Source organism: Artemia franciscana, unplaced genomic scaffold, assembly GCF_032884065.1.
Source record: "Artemia franciscana unplaced genomic scaffold, ASM3288406v1 PGA_scaffold_136, whole genome shotgun sequence".
In the NCBI taxonomy this organism is placed as follows: domain Eukaryota; kingdom Metazoa; phylum Arthropoda; class Branchiopoda; order Anostraca; family Artemiidae; genus Artemia; species Artemia franciscana.
Genome location: NW_027062628.1, coordinates 128,413 through 152,964, shown reverse-complemented (window position 1 = coordinate 152,964; position 24,552 = coordinate 128,413). Strand labels below are relative to the sequence as shown.

Here is a 24,552-nt window from a genome sequence, read left to right as displayed (position 1 = left end):
ATAAATAAAAACAATAGAAGAAGAAGCATAAATAAAATAAATAAAATATAAATAAATAAAAACAAGAAGAAGTTACCAAGAACTATTTTTATCTCAAATTCCCTGTTTATGACTTCTTTAGACATTCATTTTTTAGAGTGGCAGGGGGTGCTCGAAAGTATGAATAATTTACTTATACTAAAAACTAACATGTCAAAAGATAAAAAAAATGTATCTTTCTTAGTTATTATTTTCTTTAGAAAGAAATATTTCATGCAAAACTTACAGAAACTCCCTGCAGAAGGGACGGAAACTCTTTACATGCAAAACTCCCTGCTGGCACTTATTACTTAGAGGAAGGGGGAAGCGAGTGCTCCAGTTCAAATCAAACTTTTGGCTCCAATTTTCTTGAGAGAAGGCCAATCCTGGGGGGAGGGGCTCCTTAGAAATTCTTCTTACATTATCACCTTTGAGGACAACTTGCCCAAAAGTTTCGAGAGATTGCGTGACGAGACTGTTGGTGAAACTTTAATATTCGTCCAGAAAAAAAAAAAAACATTTTCGCTTCTTATTATGTTATATTTGTAGTATAGTCTAGCAAATGCTTGCTGACATGCATGCGACTGGTGATGAGAAACGTCAGCTTGAAGCAACAGACAGAATGGCATCGTTTATGCTCCACAACAACGAGGAATCACTACCAGCGTTTCCTGTCAGACAAGTTGTCAGTGCTGTGAGCCGTCTTTTATCGAAGGAAGAAGAAGAGAACTTTTTCATTGTAAGTGTTCATTATATTGTAACAAGCGTTGTGGAGGTGGTGCTAATTTATTTTGTGAAGGAATGAAGGTGTAAGGCAGTTTGACTTACTTTTATCAATTACTTTCAAATAGCCTGTGACAATAGATGTCTTAAATATACTTGAGGTTCAAGTGGTCATCTCGACATTTAGATGGCCCTCCACTTTATAAAGCATTCCCTACATTTTTACGCTTTCTATTCAAATAGACTAAAAATGATCTTGAATTTTTTTATATCATAATAACCGTTTTTTTTTAACCTCATACAAACCCAAAGCGATTGGTTAAAAAAATCTCACTATAAAAAATGCTACTTTTGTGTTTGATCCGTATTAGAGAGGGAACAATTATCTGCCCCCCTCCTCTATCAACGGTAATCTATAATTTTTTTTCACTTTTTTTTAGTACTTTTTGTTGTTTCTTTTATTTGCTCAATTCAATCTATTTAGTATATTAATATAGGAACAAAAAGGGTACTACAAGGGTTCTAGAGGAGTTCACTAGATTTCATTTGGTTTCACCGCCTATGGTATGGTCCTTGGTTAATATAAAACTAAAGCCTAGAAAAATATATGTGATTCGTGGAAGGCTCAAGCAGAAAATATTCATGTCTAAATGCTGCTGATTAAAAAAAATCAAATTAAATCAAATTTCAAAGTTATTTCTACTAAATAGGCCTTCATTACAGAAGTCAAAACATTATAAATCCTTTGTTTTGAAAATGCTGCTTGGCAGGGCATGTAGTATGAATTGGGGTAGGTGGTCGAGATGTCCAGTCGAAATATCTCTTAATCATACATGTCTTTTTACCTTGATCTTATAGGCATTACAAAAGCACAAAAATAGTACTCCTCTTGAGTACTCTGAAGTTTTACAAAATGTTCTAAATGCAACAGTAGAAGTGTCCTTTTAATAACTAATTTTTTTTTCCTGAGCATTTCAAGCATGCGATTGTGCTGCCCTGAAAAGTGTATTTGAGTAACCCCAGTTTCTTCATAATTTTTTGGGCTGTAGAATTGTTGGGACAAAGAACCGTACCGTAGAGGTTTTAAGCTCTTATAAGACATCTGATCAAAATTTTGAGATAGACGACATTTAATCCAGAATAGTTGAAAGATCCAATAATTACGCCTCAGGGGATGACATGACCCCCGTAGCCCCTGGGAAAAGGACTATAAACTATACCCATTGTTTAAAGATAGTATTTGTTATTGCGAAATATACGGAACTTTTCGGGGGAGGGGATTTTCCATGAAGAAATATTCTGTGGGAGAAAAGTTTCCAGAGGGAAATTTCCATGGAAATTTTTACACGGAGCAGAGAGTTTCTGGCATGATTCGAAAAACGGTAAGAAAGTAAATACAAAATAAGTTTTTTCTTTCAACTGAAAGTAAGGAGCAACATTAAAATTGAAAAAAAAAACAGAAATTATTCCAAATTTATGGGAGGCCTATTCCCTTGTGCTTTTATGCTAAAGTTTTGCCTTTTTGTTGCAATTCATTAAGAACTCTTGAAACAAAAGCCGGCAGAATTTGAATGAGAAATTTCTTTAAAGAACCTCAAGACTTTAGCTTAAACTGCGAGGGATGAGGAATGGACAGTCCCACCTTATGCAGAATGATTTTTAATCATTTTAATTTTTAATAACACTCCTTACTTTCAGGTGAGAAACCTAGTTTTTTTTTTATTTGACTTACTTAAATATCAGTTTGTCTTTTCTTTGGCTTTAGCTTATTCTTACCGTCTTGGAGAAAAAGTCCCAGTTGCCTAGTTAACAATTTAGAGTCAAATTCAGAGAACTCGTGTGTGAAAAATTGTCTGAATATTATTTTTTTGCTTGACAGTGTCCTGGGTTTTGGTTGAGAAAGGGGGGGGGGGTTGGAAAGGTGACAGATATTGACTGGAACGCAAATTAAAACACAATATTGTGGACTTTGTTTAAAAACCAGAAAAATAGTTTCACAGCCGCTTCTCTAGGAAGTTGGAATGGAAAAGGGACATTGAAAGGTGAGAGGAAGGTCATGTAAATGAGAGCCAGGAGAATCGAGCCAAATTTCTGGCACAATTTTACATGGCGGATATTTGTGTCTGTACGTGACGTTTGTTTTTCTGTTTCCATTATTTATAAAGAATATTATCGTTCCTATTATAGATCTTTTAGGCTTTAAAAATATTAAAATTGCCGCCCCGTGATATAAATTAGTTGTAGTCGTCCATAAACTTGGTTTATAGCCAGATATAAAACATTTTATACGTTTGGTTACTGGATATAGTTATTTCAGTTAATATAAAGATAAAGCGAACAATGGAATATTTGTGTACCGTACTGCCAACGCTGTCAGTTCATAGCAACACTGAGCCGCCAATGCAGGTGGAAATCCAACGTAGCTGCGTATGATCCGCCCTCACCCTTTCCTTATGAAGAGCTTTACTCCTTATTCTCTATAAAATTGTCAATGTCTTTAAGCCTCTTGTTTCGACCTCTTACCGCCTTGTTTGACGACGGCCCTTTTTTTTCTTTTTTTTATATACAACTTGTCTAAAGCACAGTTTTAGGCAGGGTATCGTCCATCTTCCATAAAACTTGACTCAGTATATTATCCTAGTACCTAATAACTACGTGACCTTGTATCGTAGCCACTATAATAGTAATTAGTTATTACTGCCTAAATTTATTCTGCAACATAATTGTAGTTCTAACTTCTAAATCTCAATCAGCTAAATCACAAAGAGCTCCCGAGAAAAGTTGCCAAAAACACTCGTAATGGAGGGGCTATTTACATTTAACTAATCTCTCATTGTCCGCCATTTTCAAGAATTTCCAGGCTAACTTCCGAAATTTTCATAAACTTATTTTCGCAATAAACTTTTACCATTAAGCCTAGTCGAAATCGTAGTTAGCATTATACCCGAATCAGATTCGAATGGTAGCATTTTGACACTTGATTATTTAAATTTCGGTTACTGTAGGTTGTACTTTGTTCTTGGTTGCAGCGTTCTTATACTGCTAGGTTGCAGCCATGATAACAAAAATATAAAACAATAATAATAAATGAACCGTTGCATAACAAATGCCTCTTTAAGTTAGCTGTCCAAATGCTCTCTGGAATAGTAATTCGCACATCAGGCCCTAAAAACCTGGAAAGGAAGCTATTTGTGATTCTGCTTTTATGTGAAACAACAAAATTACCAATGTAACGAGGTTCATGATTATGGAAAGAACTTACTATCATTAAAAGAACTCTAGTGTTTTAACCTAATTTTAAGACTTAACTTCCTGTTCTTTCAAACCTTTTATAACTACAAAAAACACGATGGGTCCCGGGTGCCTCGGTCTTTTTGTTTGCCTGATAGCCTAACTCCATTAAAAATTATTTTAATTTTAAGATTGAGTAGTTTTGAGATTGAGTGAGAACTAGGAGTTTGACAAGTCATTCGACGTGTCCAACCCCTATAGTAGTAATCTCTGATTGCCACCGGCCCCATATCCATGGTTATATAATCCAATAAAATGTAGATCCAGAAAACGCTAACATGCGATGCATTAATAGGTTATTTCCCAATTTTTATATTCCTTTAGACCTAGGTACAACACCATTGGAGCAAACCAGGCAATATTAAAAATGAGTCTTTTCTATATATTTGATCAACGAATTCGCCCAGAACCGAAATAGGAATGGTGGTGATAGCAAAGAAGAGTTTTCTGAAGAAGAAGTAGATGTTGTTCTACATTGTTAATTAAGGTATTTCCAAAATCATCATATTGTAATTTGATAGATGGAAAAATTGTGCCTGATAATGTGACAGTAATCCAAGTAAGTTTGCTTCATCTGAAGAACAAGGGTAACTTGTAAGAATGAAAACCGGCAGTAGTGCCAGAAAATCACCTATGCCATTTTTGGCGTTTCTTAACTTCTTTTTTCTTTTACTTCGTAATTTTTTTTTTCCATCAACTGAGATAAAACACTTATTTCTGTACCAATTTTGGCCAATAGTGCTAATTTTTCCGTATTATTACCCTTAAAAATGCCAAGAAACACCAAACGCTATATACCCTTATGATTGCTTCAGTGATTGCTAAAAGGAAAAATTTGGTGGATTTATACGACTCTTAAAAGGTATTGGGGCTCTGACGAAAATTACTTCATTTTTTTTTCAGGCCATTCGGGAACTCTCTTCCACTGTAAATTCATAACTGATGAATGAGTCACCCACAGGGAATTACAGGAAATACAGAAAGTTCTTTAAATCTTGCCACATGATGCGCTGCAAAACCTTCATATGGCACAGGCTCTCCGTTTTTCTTCGACTGCCATATCAGACGGTTCGTTGTCTGTGCTAATATGCTAATATACTGGTATAAGCTCTTGGCTCAATTTTAACGCCATAGATGGATAGATATAGATATTTAATACAAATTAAGCTTCTTTGGCCCATGGTAAAAAAAGTAAACATTTTCTCACAAAATCATAACGCGTGGTAATAACACACAGAAAATAACAAAACATAGTACTTTCCTATACGAAATTATTTTTATCTGTCTAACTTAATCTTTGCCGACTCAATTTCCATGTGGAGGCGTTGTTAGTGCTTGTTCGAGGGTAAATCGTCTATAGGATCTTCCCATGGAGGACAAACTGGATTTCCCATTATTATTCAAAAAACAATTATAAATTAAATAAAAACACGTTTTTTCCTGCTAAAAGTAAGGACTAAAAAAAAGGACTTAAAACGAACAGAAATTAGTGCATATATGAGAGGGCTAGTCCTTATCAATACCTCAACCTTTACTCTAAAGTTTGACTTTTCATTCCAATTCTTCAAGCACGACTTCTGGAACACATGGGCCGCGACTCATTAAAACAATAAGAAACTTTTTAAGAACTAAAAACTTTAGCGTGAGGAGTGAGGTATTGAGGAGAAATAATAAAATAACAAAACCATATCATACAGCTCGTTGGGTATAAATCAGCAACTAGATTCAGATAGGTCGAATTCTCACTGAGAGCTTTCACGACATTCCTGGTCGTGAGCAGAGTACTTGGCTCATAAATGCCAAATGGGGTTTGTTGGTACTTTTAAGGATACACAGGAAAGTATTAAGTATAGCAGGATCAGCTGCTGAAAATTATGGACAAATATGCTGGTATAATAACGATGATAATTTATTTATTACCCGCTTGTTTTACCAATTTAAGCGGAGTAAAAACACTGAAGGAAAGAAAAACAAAATAACACTAATAATACAATCAATACAATGTAATCAAAGGGTGACAAGGACCCAAGCGTTGACAGGCATTAGCACCTAATCTAGCATAACGTTTTTTTCTAAACAAAAATAATATCAGTGGCACAAAATTTTCTAATAATCTTCTGATTTCTAGAAGAACGCGGCAGATTCAATAATATTTGCAATAACGAAAACACATAACTCTCATATTTTATAAATGTTGATAATTAAAAAAAAAAAACGTTTGCAAACCGGACAGAAACAATATAGAGTGATCTCAATCTGCAGAGTAAAGTCTGGATAAAGCCTTTCGTAAAGATCTGCCCAATTTTAAGTTTACTTTTAATATCATTAACCCCATAAGATTGAAAAGCCGATAATGATGAACAAATACTAAATCCCAATACCAAGCCACCAAAATGAAGAAACATGCCTAACTGAAAAGGACCACAAGCAAGATCACTACTTTGATGTTTAGCATTTAAAGCTAAATGTTCACATTTTCAGTATTAAGAAGCCGATTTCCTCAATAGACTTAGAAACAAGCTGGGCCGACTTAAATAGGCTAGATTTAGTGCGGCTAATCAAAAGTAAATAATCTGTATATGCAATATTCAAAATATTTCTTAGGCCTAAGAAATACGTGACAAAACAGAATAAAGACAAGCATTAAAAAGATTCGGGGGATAGGATTCCTCCTTGCCTAAGACCAGAATGGATAGGGATATTACCAACGTAAGTTTCAGCTGACTTGAGTCGAACTTATGAATTAGCATACCAAAAACGAAGAGTTGATTTAATAGACAGATTAACACCGAGTCCAAGAATATCAAAGTTGACTATGGCATGTTGAATCAAAAGCTTTTGAAACATTGAGTGCACAAAAATGAACCTCAAAACCATTTTTGTGCGCTTCAAGTAATAGTGAAGCTTGAGCACGACTAGCATGTTGGCATCCCATAGATGGCTTTAAGCTAAACTGATTAGACATACTAGGAGTTCTAGAGAATTCGGCACCACTATAACTAGAGTCGGAGATAACGTTTAAAATCTAGCATTGTTCATTGTTTAATATTTAAAACATTACCCCTTAGGGGGTGGGAGTAAGCTAACCATATTTTGAGCCACAATTTAGCCCGATTTTTTATAGTTTTGAGCTCTGGGTCATTTTTCCAAATTGAACTTCTTGTCTGGGCTCGAAAGGGACATAGGGGAACAGCTACTTCTTCAGACCTCTTTAAGAACGACACAATGTGGCTATAATTAATAATAAGGTAAATTCTGGTTTGTGGGGATCCTACGCTTATACGCAACAGATGAAAAGAGAGTTTAATCGTTGGTAAAAGCCCAACAAGCGTAGTAAAATAAAGAGGCCAGTCAGTTTAGTTCCATTCTCTTTTAGAAATCCATTTTCTAGAATTAGAACGAAGGTTTTTCTCAGCAGTAGCATTAAGGGTAGCAATGAGGGAAAGGGGAAGATGGTCATAATCACGCTCATCCTGATCAACAGAGACTTCGCCACTGATGAGACCAGAAGAAACGATACAATGGTCAATGTCCGAAATTGAGTCTCTATTATGGATATACGAATTTGAAGGCATTTTTCTTCAAAATTCTGTAACTACATAGTAATTAGTCTAAAAGAAGCTTGGTCCGTACTAATGAAGAGATAATATTACAGTTAATAACCAGTCCAGTCCATTATTCTCAATACCATTCAGAATACTTTTTTTTTAATGCGCAAAATCTTGTGAAACTCTGAAGGGATTTTTGGAGGAAAATTTTAGAGGGTTTGGATTTGTGGGAAGCAGTTTTCACAAAGGGGGGGGGGGGATTTGCGGACTGATCGGAAAAACTACCAGAACATACAGTCTATTTCAAATGAAAGTATGCTAAGGAGAGCTTTTCAGGCTTAATCTTCTGGAAAAAATTTTACGGAGGTTGGATTTTCAGCGAGAATGTAATTTTCCGGAAGAAATCTTATGGGGGAGCGAGGGGGGGGGTATTTTACGAGGGAGAACTTTTCAAGGAAGCATTTTCCGTAAGGGGTGGGAATTTTTTATGGAGGGTGAGCCAGATTTACCGTTATTACTTGAAAAACGATCAGAAATTAAATAAAAAAACTAATTTTTTTTACCTAAAAGTAAAGGGCAACAATAAAATTCAAAACGAACAGAAATTATTCTGTATATAAAGGGATTGCTACTCCTCAATGCCTTGTTCCTTATGCTAAAGTTTGACTGTTTGTCCCAATTTTTTAAGAGCTGCTCCTGAAACATAGCGGCTGTTTACAAGGAATAGGAAGCTTTTTTGAAAAGTTCCAAAATATTTAGCGTGAATAGCAAGGTATTGAGGAGGGGGCAATCCCTTCATATACGGAATAATATGTGTTCGTTTTGAATTTTGATGTTGGTCCCCACTTTCAGTTGAAAAAAAAAAAACTTGTTTTTTATTTATTTATCATGCTGATCAACACTGCCATCTATTTTTTAATTGCCTCAAAATAGATGCTCTTGGTGAAATACTCACCAGTAACCTCTAAATACCCTAGTTAAATACTAATGACTGAAGCAATTAACTGGCTTCTACCTGTGCTCAAGTGGTAGCTAGGATTGCCATACCCTTTTTTTTGTTATGTTCAACCATTAGAAAATTTTAATGCTCCTCTCTTTTAGTTGAAAAAACATATTTTTTTAATTCAATACATTTCGAAGCATAAAATTTTTCTCAAGTAAAGTCACTGGAAAATTAAAAAAAAAGAAATATATATATATTGATGTGAATACCTTTCAGAGAATAAATATAAATGAAATATTTATTTTACTTACCAGCAAAACTTGCTTTTGAAATCTGATCCGAAAGAGAATTAGGATGTTCTTTTTATTGTGCAAATTGAAATCCAGCTGCCGAGGAGAAATGTGACTCCTGGCAGAACTTTAACTAATCACTCTAAAAGTATCCAAAAAGACGAAAAATATACAGTACTGGGCTATAGATTGGACTACTAATCCGGTTGTATCTGTCTAGCTTCATTTTTCTTGCCTAATGGGCCTGCCCAAAATAAAGAGGCGTAAGTGTCTCGCATCCTCATATTTTACTAGAGAGAAAAAATAGGTTTTTTAGCCTTTTTATTGGGCACGGTTCTGTATTTGAATTTAAGCAAGAATAATTATGCAAATACAACATCTCGTAACTCAATAATGTGGCGTTTTTTTTTGCCACGTTATTATCTATGGGAATTCATTGATCTAGATGGTACATCTACTGGAAGAAATGTTCGTCATAATCTGTTGCTTGAAACTGATACTACTAACAACTTGTTGCACTACCAACCCACCTGAGGCCAACACAGCTACGCACGCTCCTCCTCCATCCCAATCTATTCAAAGCCTTCCTTTTTTGCACCTTCCCAAGAAGTTATCATTCCTTTTAAATATTTCTTTATGACATCCTCCAATCCCAGACAAGGACGACCGGCTCTCCATTTAGTATACTGTTTGAAATGAGGTCAGTCAGCCGGGTGCCCAGAACAATCCTTAGGCAATTTCTCTGGAAAATATCTAGGAAATCGTCATCCGCTTTTCGGAGCGGAAACGCTTAAGAGCTATATTTGATCACGGTGATCACTGTACCTTCCAATATTCTAAGCTTGGTTTGCAGACTTATTTTCCTGTTCTTCTGGATTTTTTTTAGCTGTGAAAAAAACCATGAGCCTTGGCTATTCCACTTTTAACATCTTCACCGCTCCCACCGTCTTTGCTAATAATACTACCAAAGTAAGTGAAGCTACTCACCTGATCAGTCTTTTCGTTACCCTACGTTACCTTTTCATCTTCACTTATTCCTAGCCTTAATGACTTAGTCTTCTTAGTAATAGTTTTCAAACCTTTTCTAGCCTGCTGAACTCACAAAACCTCTAAAGTTTATCTACTTTACTCACGCTTTCATCTAGGATGCTAGAATCGTCAGCGTAATCTAAGTCCAAGAGAGTTGTTCTTCTCCATTTTATTCTGTGCTCTCCCGTTGCCTTTCCTGTGCTCCTTAAGACAAAGTCCATCTAAATGATCCGTATAAAGGGGGCATAGAACACAGCCCTGCTGCCCTCCTGAACACAACCCTCCTGATTTAATACAAAACCAGTTGCTAACCTCATTTCCTACGTTAACCGCAGCAGTGTTATTCTCATACATAGACCTAATCACTTTAATGCCTTTGTCTGGTATGTCTTACAAGGATAAGACCTTTGCTAAAGCTCTTCTATCAACAGAATCAGACGTTCGCTCATAATCTATTAAACTGAGGACCAAAGGTGTTTGACAATTAAGGCACTTGAATTATTAACCTAAGAGTGAAAATTTGGTCAACACATCCTCTACCTCTTCTAAAAACCGCACTGTTCTTCTCTTAAAACTTTGCTACAGCATCTCTCAATCTAAAAAGTATCATATTCCTAAGTAATTCGCAACCTACAGAGACCAGACTTACAGATACGATTTGAGGAACGATTGGGAATCACCTGGAACCCCTAGAAAATTTGCTAAATTTGTGTCTGAAAAATGGAATTTTCATCATTTGTCTCCGTTAAAAATCTTGTAACCACCTGTAGAATCTACGACTTATCACTATACCAAAGCTTATAGTAAACTTGAACACATATAACCATGCTGAAAAGTAGAGCAGATTTTTTTTCGACAAAATTTCACTTCTATCTAGCATGTCTTAGGAAAATGTGTTGAATTTGGCTGGAGTCTGAATTTAATCGAACAAGGTTTATATTATAAGATCAATTATAGTATATCATAGCAAATGCTTTTGAAAGGTAGACAAATAGTTTTCACACTACAACTGGCATATTGAATTTTTTCCATACTAGTTTATCCCGGTAGCCCCAACAGGTGTGATAACAGCTGGTTTTGTTTTGACATCATGGCCTAGGAGGATTATTATTATCTTTTCTGAGCAATGATGGCTCTAGACCTGCCCCTCCCCGTTTCCTAACATTATATTCCTTTTATTTTTTATTTTTACACTCCTTCGGCATACCTTGTCTTCCCCCCCCCCTCCTCGATTATGAGGCCTAAAACCATTACTGTCTCTAAGTAAACTAAAGTTAAAAATGATAAAATGAAAAACTGTTTAAAGTAATAAAAACAAAAACTCAGTATTGTGTCCTCATCGACAGAGAATGGGTAAATTCTGGAAAATCAGAGCAAAAAAAAATAACAATTATTTTTTTTCAAATTCAGAAATAATATAATATTTTTATTAGGAAATGGGGTCACATACCCACTTTATGCCTCCAATAGTACAGCATAAAATATTTGCGTGACTCTGCTTCAAACAAGGTTCAACATGCTTATATTTCTTCTGAAAAGAGAGGAAGGACCATGAGAGAGTACTTTTACTTCCCTCTTTACTTAGACAGCGCTATTGCGCTGCCCATGATAATTCTAATATACCCACCTTTCTTAAATACATACAATATGTGTAAACAATAAACATATTGACTAGCCTACACTCCTTGCTCTGAAGTCACTGATACCAAGATACATCACAAGATACAAGATAATTTCGCTCCTTACTTGGAGTTAAAAAAAAAACTTTTTTATTTAATTTCTGAACGTTTTTGAATTAGTGCATGTTTTGATTTTGGCTCACCGCACATGAATAAATAAAACGAAATCTGTTTATTAATTATTTTGTTGCTATATGGCTTCCTCAAAGTTTTTATCGGACGATTTTGATTAAAAAAAGAAGTGGGGGTGGAGGCCTAGTTGCCCTCCAGTTTTTTGTTACCTTAAAATGCAACTAAGATTTTTTATTTTTTTTTAAGAATGGTTTGTTAGTAATAAACATATGTACCTTACGAATTAACTACGTAATGAACTTCTATACTTTTGTGTATTATTACGTATGTGACGGGGTTCGCTTCCTCGTCAATACTTCGCTCTTTACACTAGAGCTTGAATTTTGTCCCAAATGTTTAAGAATGACCCCTGAATCACAAAGACCGTAGAATAAATAGTTGAAACCACTAAAAATACTTTAAGAGGGAAACGAACCCCCATATATGCGTAGTATTTTATGTCCTTTTAAAATTTAATGCTGCTCAATGCTTCTAGTAAAAAAAAAAAAATATTTTCTCATTTTTTTAATAATGGTAGAAAATCCTGCACCCCCTTCATGGATATTCTCTTCCCTCATGAAAAATTCCTCCATGGAAAGATCCTCCCACATAACCCCTCCCCCGACCCACCTCCACATGAACGTGAAAAAGACCCCCTGAAAACGTCTCTACACTTCATAATAACCTTTACTGCATGTAAACAACGGTCAAAGTTTGTAACTTGCAGCCCCTCCTTCGGGGACTGTGGGATATTAAGTTGTCCCCAAAGACATAGTTATTTGGTTTTTAGCTAAGCTGAACATAATGATTATCTCAATATTTTGATCCAGTGACTTTTGGGGGGAAATGTGCGTGGCAGGGGGACTGGGTGCCCTCCAGCTTTTTGGTCACTTAAAAAGGGCACTAAAACTTTTAACTTCTGTTAGGATGTGCCCTCTTGCGACATTACAGGACCACTGGGTTGATAAAATCACTCCTGGGAAAAAAACAACAAACAAAAAAAAAATAAAAACCCATCTGTGATCTGTCTTCTGGGGAAAATTCCCCAGAGACATTTCCATTCTACCTGAAAATTCCTCCCAGATGGTTTCTTGTGGACGGTTCCAGGTAAAAAAAAAAAGTTGTTCTTTTTCATTTAAAAAATTATTTAATTATTGATTATATTTGGGAATTTTTCTCCCCTAAAGAGAGTTTCTCTCATGGAGAATCCCCCCGCCCTATACTGAGAGATACTGATTCAAAATCGGTACAAAATTTCTCCAGATGATTCCCTTTAACATTTCCACATTTGAAATTGAGTCGGCAATAAGACAATGCGAAAAATAAAAATAATTTTAAATATATAAAAATATATTTTATTAAATAATGAAAATAAATTCCCTGAGTACAAAATACCCACAGAGAGCTCTTCCCTCGAAAAATTTCCTCCCCATGGAAAATCCCCAAAGCAAACCCCTTCCCCCCAAAAAAAATGTATATGTATTCTTCCCAATAACAAATGTTATATGTTAAGAAGAGCAAAATCCATGACTTACAGACCTTTTTCCGTGGGCTCTGGGGGTTAGGGCTAGCATTTTAGCCTAAAATATATATTTTCAAACTGTGGATATCCCTGTATCAAGTCCCTTGACACCCACTCTTCCCAAATAATTAGACATTCGCACCCTGGTCAATACACAAGACTTTACTTGGAACGAAAAAATGTTGAACAAGTGATTTATTTATGCGCAAAACTTTCTCAACATTCATGGTCGCAAACCCAAACTATGTACTATCAAATCCATTTATCCCTCTTTCCCCTCAAAAGATGACGATAATTGTTCTTGGACAAATGACCGTTAACTTTCAATTCGACTAGCATTTTGAAAACGAATGAATATTCCTTCTTGCCGTGATAATGTGAGTCACCCTGTCTCAGGTGTTCTCGATGAATCTTCTAAAGAGAACTTTTATGGCACTTGGTATTAACCAAGTGACATATAACCGGTCTGTCGGTCTGTCCCGGTTTTGCTACTTCAGGCACTTCCAGGTAAGCTGGGACGATGAAATGTGGCAAGCGTATCAGGGACCGGACCAGATCAATTTAGAAATAGTCGCTTTCCCGGTTTGACCATCTGGGGGGTGGGGGGCCGGTTAATTCGGAAAAAATGAAGTATTTTTAACTTATGAACGGGTGATGGGATCTTAATAATAATAATAATTTATTTCTGACCCACTTGAAACAGCAGAGTATAAAACAAACACACAGAAAAAAAAACTTCTGATAACACATTAAATTACTGTAGAAAACATTTTAGAAGACCATGAAAAGGGTTAATAGTAAAATGTATCGAGTCAGATAGTTTCTGGGTTCATTTAATAAATCTGGAGCCCCGAAATTTGTTACCATATCACTGTTCTTGTACCAGGGAGGAAGATACAACAAAAATCGGAGGAAACGAAAATAAGATGACTTGAGAGCCTTTAAATCTTTTCTTTTTAAAACAGGATACAATCCAGAAAGATATAAAACCGAGTGATCACAAAAGCAAGAATAAATTTGTGAAAGGGCTTTGCGGTTGTATTTCCCCCTCTTCGCAACAATTTTAGAATAACCCACTTGAAGTTTAACCTTAGCATCAGAAACATTTTTATCAAACAGTTCGTGGTAACGAACTGTAATAAGGAGCGACCCGGCTCAATAGTAACCAAAACTCTAAAAAGTTGAATTTTGATATCAATAGCTACATCAAAAGAATTGTATTTTAATGCTGATTTTAAATATATAAGTTTCATCAAGTTTAATTTTACCCATCAAAAGTTACGAGCCTGAGAAAATTTGCCTTATTTAAGAAAATAGGGGGAAACACCCCCTAAAAATCGTAGAATGTTAACGAATATGACACCATCAGATTCAGCGTATCAGAAAACCCTACTGTAGAAGTTTCAAGCTCCTATCTACAAAAATGTGGAATTTTGTATTTTTTGCCAGAAGACAAATCACGGGTGAGTGTTTATTTGGTTTTTTTTTTGTTTTGTTTTTTCAGGGGTCATCGTATCGACCAAGTGGTCCTAGAATGTTGCAAAAGGGCTCATTCTAACGGAAATGAAAAGTTCTAGTGCCCTTTTTAAGTGACCAAAAAATTGGAGGCCATCTAGGCCCCCTCCCACGTTAATTTTTTTCCCAAAGTCAACGGATCAAAATTTTGAGATAACCATTTTGTTCTGCATAGTCAAAAACCATAATAACTATGTCTTTGGGGATGACTTACTCCCCCACAATCCCTGGGGGAGGGGCTGCAAGTTACAAACTTTGACCAGTGTTTACATATAGTAATGGTTATTGGGAAGTGTACAGACGTTTTCAGGTGGATTTAATACGAGTGCCATATGAGCTCTTAGCTCTTGTTCAGTGCTTGTGACTACAAACTTCAATATCCAAATATTCTTTCAGTCCAAGGTTGGTCGAAGTTGTGTTCCGTTGTACAGTTATGTGGTGGATACTGGTTGATGTCTTTTTTTCGTTTATTGTACGTAATTTATTAGCTCTAAATAGTACCTTTATGGTACGAAATGGGTTTTGCCTAACTCTTCCTCCGGGATTCTGACGAAATTACGCCACTGTTTTTAAATGAAAATCAGAAACCCTGATTAGCCTAGGCCATGTTTGAGCGTGGTGGAAATGTTTGGACAGCCGTAGTAATTTCTTATCGTTGGGGAGAGTGGTAGGTTTGTATCGTAGTAATCTGTAGTTTTGAACATAATTTTAACAGTATATAATTTGCAACCTATCTTTATAAAAGGGAATTCGTCATTTGATGCCCGTTTTTAAACTCTTATTATTACGAATTGTTTCCAGAAGAATTTATATTTTGACCTGCTAATGGACCCATAGCTCAAAAACATGTTTGTAAAAAGTCTAGTGAAAAAAAATTGTCATTTGTAGCTAATTCAGGAGTGGCAATCATTATTTTCCCTGGTGTTAATTGTAAAACGTTATTTGAATACAAATCTATAAGGATTTAAAAAAAAAATCCTGAAATTCCTGAAATTAAAATGTAACTTCACTCTTAATTTAGCTGTTTATTTAGTCAATGATACTATTTTCATTCATATTGTGATATTCAAGTGTTTAAATTTTCTTACTTGAAGCAACATCATATACAGCGTTTTCAAATGAAGAGTCACTTTCTTTAACAGCCAAATAAAAATGAGAAGGTTTATAAAATGGCACTAGAACCTTTAATGTCCATTCAAATGAGCCCTCTCCCGATATTCAAGGACTATTGGTTTGATTCGATTACGCTGGGAAAAAACAGCAACAATAGGAAAAAAACAACAAATAAACATGTATGCGTGTCATCTTTCTTCTGGTAAAATTTTCAGATTCTATAACTTTGGACACAGGAGCTTAAAACCTTTATGGTTGATTTTCTGATACGCTGAATCTGATGCTATGCTTTTCGTCAAGCTTTTACTTTTAGGGGGTGTTTCCCGCCATTTTGAAAAGTCAGGCAAATTTAACAAGGCTTTTAGCCTTTGATCGGAACGCTATGCTTGGTCACATAAAATTCGAAGGGGCTTCAGTCGAATGGAACAAGTCAGTAGTGACAGGAGGCAACTAGCCCCTCCTCTAACGCTGTTCCCCCAAAGTTATCGGGTCAAAATTCTGATGTGGTCACTTCGTTTAAGATAGCCCTAAGGTCAAATAACTAAGCCTTTGCCGTTGACAGAATCCCCCGCAACCCACGAGAAAAGGGTTGTAATTTACTTAAGATGCTCATTGTTATTAAATAAGGTTTTTATGAAAGGTTTGGTCGTAATAACTTTTAAGGAAGATCTTTTAATTAGAACTAGGAAGTTCCATTTTCTTTTGAAGTGACAAAGGTCATCAAAGGGGAATACCTCTCCCCTATCCCTGCTCTTTCCCCCCAAATGAATATATTTCAATTTTTGTGATCGCTATTTTTTTTAACATGTTTCAAAGATCGAATAACTATGCCTCCGAGGTTGACAATCCCCTCGGTTGAAAGACCCCGGGGCAAAGATTATAAGTCATGAAGCTGTCCATTGTGGACACCTAGGTCTACGGTTTTTATGGAAGGTGTCGTCGCATAAGATTTGAATGGGATCACAACTGATTGAAATTTAAAAGTTCTAATGCCCTTCTTGAGATTCCAAAGTGATTGGAGGGTAACCCACCCCCACGCTGTCCCCATCAAATAGATCTGCTGACAATTTTAAAATACCTATTCTGTTCGAAATAGTCAAAAGTTCAAGCAACTATTTCTTCAGGGTTGACATCCCCAACCATCCCCCTTTGCAAAGGCTGTAAGCTGTGCAAGTTGTTATTTGTTAACATATCAGGGTTTTATGAAGAAATTAGGGCTGCATCTCTATGAAATCTGGATCTTATTTTATGCTAGATCTCCGAAAAAGATTATGTTAGCAAGCTGAAATTAAGAAAATGGGGAGACAGAAACCAAGAAAAATCAACACAAACTTTGTGCTTACTGGTTTTGAAACGGGAATGTCAGCAATCTTAAGAACAGTGGAGACTATATAGTTGAACCTTGTTGAGAGGATGTTGAAAGGAGACTGGAAGGCAGCCCACCCTTCCCATCCTGCCCATTTAGGTATTCTTCTCTTTGCCCTTTATAAGTTTCCTTAGTCTTCTACTAAGGAAAACTCAACGTGGCGGTTGACAAACTTTCGTATAATCCACATAGTACAATCCATGTAGCTTCAATGCTTTTACATGAAGACATCAAGACATTTTCTTCGGGGAAAGCACGTTAAGTTAAGTTTTATTTTACAGGATAAGATTGATTATGTATAATCTAAACTGTATGTTTGCTGTGTCACTAATGAAATGTTGTTACAGGGAATTTTAGAGTTTTTCTAACCTTATTTTACATGTTAGGATTTACATTAAAAACATGTTAATGATTGAAAATCAATTGCATAAATATGCAATAATTATATTCTTTAGATAAGTAATAACACCTTAATCTAATATCTATAATGAGTATGTTGACCGTGGGGCACAAAATGCCATTCTCGTCCCGGCCGCTGCGGGTCTAGATCCGTCCCTGGGACAATGTAACCACAACTTACTACAATTAAGCTCACTCGATGCTGGTTGACAACTTGATGCTGTGTCACTAATAGAATGTTGTTACAGGGAATCCTAGAGTTTTTCTTGAACCTTATTCTACATATTAGGATTTACATAAAAAAAATATGATCATGATTGAAAATCAATTATATAAATGTGCAATAATTATATTTTTTAGAGAATTACTAACACCGTAATATGATATCTAAAATGGGCATGTTGACCGTGGGGCACAAAATGTCATCCATGCCCCGGCCGCTGCAGGTCTAGATCCGTCCCTGGGACAATGCAACCGCCACTTACTACAATAAAACCAACTTGATGCTGGGTGACACAGTTTGATGCGTTGTATAAAATCTCATCTTCGTTGTTACTCTTTATTAAATTAAAAAAAACTAATTTTTTTAGCTGAAAGTAAGGAGCGACATTAAAACTTAAAACGAACAGAAATTACTCCGTATATGAAATGAGTTGTCCCCTCCACAATCCCTCGCTCTTTACGCTAAAGCTTTTAATTGTTTTAAAAAGTAGAATTGTGGCAAAGAGTCAAACTTTAGCGTAAAGAGCGAGGGATTGTGGAGGGGACAACTCATTTCATATACGGAGTAATTTCTGTTCGTTTTAAGTTTTAATGTCGCTCCTTACTTTCAGCTAAAAAAATTAGTTTTTTTTTAATTTAATTTCTGAACGTTTTTGAATTAATGCATGTTTGGTTTTGGCTCTCCGCACATAAATTATTAAAATGAAATCTGTATATTAATTCTTTTTTTGGCTAAATGGCTTTCTCTTAGTTTTGATCAGACGATTTTGAGAAATAAGGGGTGGAGAAGGAGGCCTAGTTGCCCTCCAATTTTTCGGTTACTTAAAAAGGCAACTAGAACTTTTAATTTTTAAAGAACGTTTTTATTAGTAAAAAATATACGTAACTTAAGAATTAACTTACGTAACAAACTTTCATAACCTTATATTTTTATTATGCATACGAGGGGGTTTGTACCCTCGTTAATACCTCGCTCTTTACACTAAATCGTAAGTTTTGTCCCAATTCTTTAAGAATGACCCCTGAATCAGAAAGGCCGTAGAATAAATAGTTGAAATTACTAAAAATACTTTAGCATAAAGAGTAAGGTATTTATCTCCTCCTAAATACCTCGCTCTTTATGCTAAAGTATTTTTAGAACCCCTCATATGCGTAATAATCTCTGTTCGTTTTAAGTTTCAATGCTACTTCTTCCTTTCATTTGAAAAAAAACCGTTTTCATGTTTATTTTTCATTGTTTTCTTATAGTAATGCTAGAGAATCCTGCGCCCTTGTCATTGAATTTTTCTTCCCCCATGACAGATTCGTCCAAGGAAAGATCCTCCAACATAGCCCCCCCCTCAGCCCCACCCCCAAACAAAATAAAATCCCCCTAAAAACGTCTGTACACTTCCCAATAACCATTACTATGTAAACACTGGTCAAAGTTTGTAACTTGCAGCCCCTCCCCCATGGACTGTGGGGGAGTAAGTCATCCCCAAAGACATAGTTATTAAGGTTTTCGACTATGTTGAACAAAATGGCTATCTCAAAATTTTGATCCGTTGACTTTGGGAAAAAATGAGCGTGGGAGGGGGCCTAGATGCCCTCCAATTTTTTTGGTCACTTAAAAAGGGCACTAGAACTCTTCATTTCCGTTAGAATGTGCCCTCTTGCGACATTCTAGGACCACTTGGTCGATTCGATGACCCCTGGGAAAAAAAAACAAAAAACAAATAAACACGCACCCGTGATTTGTCTTCTGGCAAAAAATACAAAATTCCACATTTTGTAGGTAGGAGCTCGAACCCTACTTCTACAGTAGGGTTCTCTGATACGCTGAATCTGATGGTGTCATTTTCGTTAAGATCCTACCACTTTTAGGGGCTGTTTCCCCCTATTTTCCTAAATAAGGCAAATTTTTTCAGGCTCGTAACTTTTGATGGGTAAGACTAAACTTGATGAAACTTATATATTTAAAATCAACATTAAAATGCGATTCTTTTGATGTAGCTATTGATATCAAAGTTCAATTTTTTAGAGTTTTGGTTACTATTGAGCCGGGTCGCTCCTTACTACAGTTCGTTACCACGAACTGTTTGATATCTCGCTCTTTCCGCAAAAGTGCTGACTAGTAATTTCAAGTATTTATTCTACGGCCTTTGTGATTCTGGGGACATTCTTACAGAATTGGGAAACCATTTAAGCTTTAATGTAAAGAGCGAGGTATTGACGAAGGGGCCAACCTCTTTATATATGTAATAAAAACATACAAATATAGAAGTTTGTTACGTAAGTTAATTTGTACTTTACGTATATTTATTACTAACAAAAATGAGCGTTAAAAAACTAAAAAGCTCTAGTTGCTTTTATAAGTTACCAAAAATTGGAGGGCAACTAGGCCTCCTACCCAACCCTCTTTTTTTAAAAGTAGAGTTGTGACAAAGAGACAAACTTTTAGCGTAAAGAGCGGGGCTTTGTAGATGGGACAACCCCTTTCCTATACGGAATAATTTCTGTTCGTTTTAAGTTTTTATGTCGCTCCTTATTTGCAGTTAAAAAAAAACTTGTTTGTTTTTATTTAATCCCAAAAGAACTACAAGATTCGCTGCAGAGAAGGCAAACATTGCAATAAGAAATTATTCCAATTTTCAATAAATACAGTTAGTGAGATGAATGAACCTTTTTAGCTTCTAAAATGTTAGCTTTTATCACACTGTCTTGGCTGAACCTTTCGTTAAGCAGTAATGATGCCTAGGCCATTTTAAAAAATGGATTTTTAACCAAGAACTGTTATTGTAAACGTGTTATTGTTTATTATTTTCTTTGGTGAAGACGGCCCTTGATATAGGGCCGAAATATCCAAATAGGCTTTGTGCATTCACTGTCTTGGGAAAAAAAGTCCTCATTATTCTCTTTTCTGTATTTGATTTTATCTAAGGTTTTAACCAATTGCAACAATTGCAAAAATAAGGGGTTCAAAACTACTACGAGCTATTTTTTTTAACCTTTAGACGTAGATTCATTTATTTTCTAATGTACCCCTTTTCAAGACGAGTGTACTAATATTTGCATATGTGTCAAGGAATTCAGTGTCACTTTACTTGATTATGCGAATTTTAGAATAGGCATTAGTCCTCTTTTTCCAATGTTTCGGTCCATTCTTGATTTTTCGCTGCGTACTCATTCACAGCACAAAAACTAGTTGCTAAACAACCTCGTTAAATATGCTCACCTGTTCATTTGAGAAGAGGTGCGGATTGTCAGGTTTTAACAATAATTACTTCGTATATGAAAGAGGCTGCTTCCTCATCAACGCCCCGCTCTTTACGCTAAAGTTTGACTCTTTCTCTCAATTCTTCTTTTTAAAACAGTAAAAAACTTTAGCGTAAAGAGCGGGGCGTTGATGAGGAAGCAGCCTCTTTCATATACGAAGTAATTTCTGTGCGTTTTAAGTTTTAGTGTCGCTCCTTAGTTTCAGTTAAAAAAACTCGTTTTTTTTATTTAATTTCTGAACGTTTTTGAATCAATGCATGTTTTGATTTTGGCTCTCCGCAGAGGAATAATCAAAACGAAATTTGCATATTTTTTTTTGGGGGGGGGGCTAAATGGCTTTCTCATAATTTTGATCGAATGATTTTGAGAAAAAAGAGCGGGGGCGAAGCCTAGTCGCCCTCCAATTTTTTGGTTAATTAAAAAGGCAACTAGAACTTTTAATTTTTTACGAATCTTTTTATTGGTAAAAGATTTACGTAACTTATAAATTAGCTTACGTAAAGAACTTTTGTATTCTCATGTTTTTATTATATATATGAGGGGATTCGCCCCATCGTCAGTACCTCGCTCTTTACACTAAAGCTTAAATTTTATCCCAATTCATTAAGAATGACCCCTGAATCACAAAAGCCGTAGAATAAATAGTTGAAATTACTAAAAATACTTTAGCGTAAAGAGCTAGGTATCATAAGGAGGTGAGCCCCTTATATGGGTAATAATTTCTGTTTGTTTTAAGTTTTATTGCTGTTCCTTACTTCCAGCTGAAAAAGCTTTTTCACATTTATTTTTTAATTTTTTTTTTAAATAATGCTAGTAAATCCTGCTCTCCCTTCATGGAAGTTTTCTTCTCCCATGACAAATTCTCGATGGAAAGTTCCCCCAGCATATCCTCCTCTTCTCAACCCCTCCCCCCAACCAAAAAAATCCTCCTGAAAACGCCTGTATACTTCCCAATAACCATTACTATATGTAAGCACAGGTCAAAGTTTGTAACTTGTTGCCCCTCCCACGGGGACTGTGGGGGAGTAAGTCGTCCCCAAAGACATAGTTATAAGGTTTTTCGACTACGCTGAATTTTGATCCGTTGACTTTGGGAAAATAATTAGCGTGGGAGGGGGCCTAGGTGCCCTCCAATTTTTTTGGTCACTTAAAAAGGGCACTAGAACTTTTCATTTCCGTTAGAATGAGCCCTCTTGCAACATTCTAGGACAACTGGGTCGATACGATCACCCCTGGGGAAAAAAAAAACAAAAAAACAAAAAAACAAATAAACACGCATGCGTGATCTGCCTTCTGGCAAAAAATGCAAAATTCCACATTTTTGTAGATAGGAGCTCGAAACTTCTACAATAGGGTTCTCTGATACGCTGAATCTGATGGTGTGATTTTCGTTAAGATTCTATGACTTTTAGGGGGTGTTTCCCCCTATTTTCTAAAATAACGCAAATTTTCTCAGGCTCGTAACTTTTGATGGGTAAGACTAAACTTGATGAAACTTACATATTTAAAACCAGCATTAAAATGCGATTCTTTTGATATAGCTATTGGTATCAAAATTCCATTTTTTAGAGTTTTGGTTACTATTGAGCCGGGTCGCTCCTTACTACAGTTCGTTACCACGAACTGTTTGATTGGAGTTCGCAAATTGATTAGTGGTTACAATACAATTCAGACACACATCCATGTGGATTGGGGGATTAAGGGTAAATCCCTACCCTCCATATAATGTTGCTTTAGACTCAGGATTTTACGGATTTTTGACAAATAAGTAATGCCTTTTTGTCGAGGATAAACTTGCAGCCTTTATCGTTTTAAGTAGACCCCGTCAAAAATAAAATATAAATTGACCCTGGGTCTATGCCTGCTGCAGCTCTTGATAGGCCTGCTTGTAGCAAAAAGGTCTGTTTACAGATGTTTGACGTTCCAAGTTTGTGTTCGAGATAAAGTGAATATAGAAACAGTTAGTGATCAGATCAAAGAAATTCGAAGGACTTATAGAATTTCAGTATGAATTAAGTTTTAAGAAGCTAACCTGCATCGTAGGCGATTTACATTCCAGTTAGTTATTAAATAATGTTTAATTGTATTCCCTGTAAATAATTTAATGTACCTTTATCTAAATAGTTTCTATTTAAACAAAAATGTGCATTTTTCTATTTTTCCTTTTTTCTACTTTCTATGTCTCTTTTTTTCTATTTCTTTCTTTTCTATTTGCTATATCTCTATTTTTTCAATTGTTTCTTTGTTATTCTATTTTCCTTATTTTTTTCAAAGTCAGGGTTTTCATCCCACCCAAAACCTCTTAAGCTAATGATCATAATTCCGAATACGTGTTCGGGAAGGATTTATATCCTAAAATTAAAGATAATGTTTATTCATCGTTAATTAATCATACAATGAATGCATTGTGCTAATCCCCCAAAGGTTCCTAGGCCTATAAAAGAGATGTACTCGTAATGCAAAATTACAAAATTTTTAAGCACAGACTATTTCCTCATTGAGTTACATTTGTGAATTCTTTGACCCTAATGGGGAAGCCCCCAATCCTCTTCTAAATGATATACCCATCTGTGCTTTACCCTATGGCTACATATTTTTGTCTTTTTTTAATTTTTGTAAATAATTATTTTTTTACAGGGACGAAGAAATAACGAAGAATCTGGTCAGTACGCATTGACAAGTATGATTCAGTCAGTGTAAGTCAAGATGTAAAATTGGCGTTTATATCAAGTGAAAAATTTAACCTAATCGACTCTAGTCACTAGTAATGTTTCTGTTATTTCTGTGCTGGGGACTTCTCAAAAAGGAAAAATATATTGTATGTGGTATCAGAGGCACCAATCGGGAGAAGGGACAGGGGCAGTTTTCCCCTAGATTTTGTTCTCCCTTCCCTTATATTTTTGGATTTGGTTTTTATTTTTATTGACAAAATTAGAAAAAAAATTACTCCTCTCTACATATTGAAGACTCTTTTATATATTCTCATTTAAAAAATTAGAAAATATTCCTCCTCCCTAAATTTTCGTAAATTGGTGCCCCTCTGTGGTATGTATATAGTGTATATTATATTGTTGACATCCTTACCTTCAATTAAACATGTTGGCTATTGAATCTCACAATTGAATCTTCGGCTTATTTAGGAAACGCTAACATTTTTTTTTATCGATGTTCCCATAAGAAAAGCTATCTTTTTTTTAATGGTATGTAATAGATAATAGACGAAGAATACATATTCTGAAGAAGACGCAGAATCATACAATTCTGTTCTGATTAAAGTGTTCACTGAGCCGTGATTTTTGTTCAATATCACAAAATATCACAATCTCACAATTGAATCTTCGGCTTATTTAGGAAACGCTAACAGTTTTTTATCGATGTTCCCATAAGAAAAGCTATCTTTTTTGATGGTATGTAATAGATAATAGACGAAGAATACATATTCTGAAGAAGACGCAGAATCTTACAATTCTGTACTGATTAAACTGTTCACTGGGCCGTGATTTTTCTTCAATATCACAATATCACAAT

The 24,552-nt window shown here is 35.5% G+C and overlaps 1 long non-coding RNA gene across 1 annotated transcript; it reads left to right on the top strand.

Moving 5' to 3' along the window:
• The first annotated feature begins 747 nt into the window (after window positions 1-747).
• Window positions 748-24,135, top strand: LOC136041313 (uncharacterized). The gene is made up of 3 exons (XR_010621000.1): window positions 748-827; window positions 4,936-5,100; window positions 23,662-24,135. It is a non-coding gene; the product is annotated as an uncharacterized LOC136041313 (long non-coding RNA).
• Window positions 24,136-24,552: the final 417 nt, after the last annotated feature.